The sequence below is a fragment of the Montipora capricornis genome, chromosome 4 (assembly GCF_036669925.1).
Source record: "Montipora capricornis isolate CH-2021 chromosome 4, ASM3666992v2, whole genome shotgun sequence".
Taxonomy (NCBI): Eukaryota; Metazoa; Cnidaria; class Anthozoa; order Scleractinia; family Acroporidae; genus Montipora; species Montipora capricornis.
In genome coordinates, this window is record NC_090886.1 from 34505935 (window position 1) to 34506671 (window position 737).

Consider the following 737-nt stretch of genomic DNA (forward strand, 5'->3'; position numbering starts at 1 on the left):
CTTCAACTACAAAACGTGCATTGTTTCACATAGCCGCCATTTTGTATTACTGCTGACCAAAGTTTTCAAGCTCGACCCCAGAGCCCATCGTTTCTTGCGATCACGTGGTCGGACTCCACCAACTGAGCCATAACATTTTGCACCGGAAGATTACGTTTAATCTCATTTACATGTTATGACAAATTGGCCCTTGTCGATATCACACGTTTGCATGTCCGTCAACAAACAGTTTTGACAGTTTTTCCCGGCGAAGAGAAATAATGACGCGCAATCTGGAATCGATCTGCCTTGTTTATCATTACTTGTCAATCTTGCCCAGTTCATTCTTGGGAACATTAATATGTTTCTTCTTCCCCTCATGCTTTTGCTTTGTTTTGTCATTTTTATGATCTTACATTGCCAGAAATCGTACAATAAAACATGTATAAGCACAAAAGCGCTTTAATTAATTATCAAGTGTTTCTGGTCTCTTTGTTCAAAACCCCTATAGCTCGAAACCCCGATAACTCGAAGTAGTTTCAATTTCCCTTTACGATTCGAGTTATCGGGGTTCAACTGTAAATCACTAAAGATCATACTGTAGGTCTAAGCACCGATTCGAAATGGTTAGCTTTCATAAATTAAAACTTACCTAAATGGCAGCTGAAATGGTAGAAATGCTGCCGAGGGGAATTGAAGAGAGATTTTAATAGGTCTAGAGTAGGGACGGTACAAAAGTGGACACCCAACTGCATCTC

The 737-nt window shown here is 40.0% G+C and overlaps 1 protein-coding gene across 2 annotated transcripts in view; it reads right to left on the reverse strand.

Moving 5' to 3' along the window:
* LOC138046000 (mevalonate kinase-like) overlaps positions 1 to 39 on the reverse strand; it is a 15800-nt gene extending 15761 nt beyond the window's left edge. For both annotated transcript variants that reach the window (XM_068892686.1, XM_068892685.1), the window contains exon 1: positions 1 to 39. This exon is cut by the window's left edge and continues 114 nt beyond it. The gene's annotated coding sequence lies outside the window, so the exon portion shown is untranslated.
* Between the last annotated feature and the right edge of the window lie 698 nt (positions 40 to 737).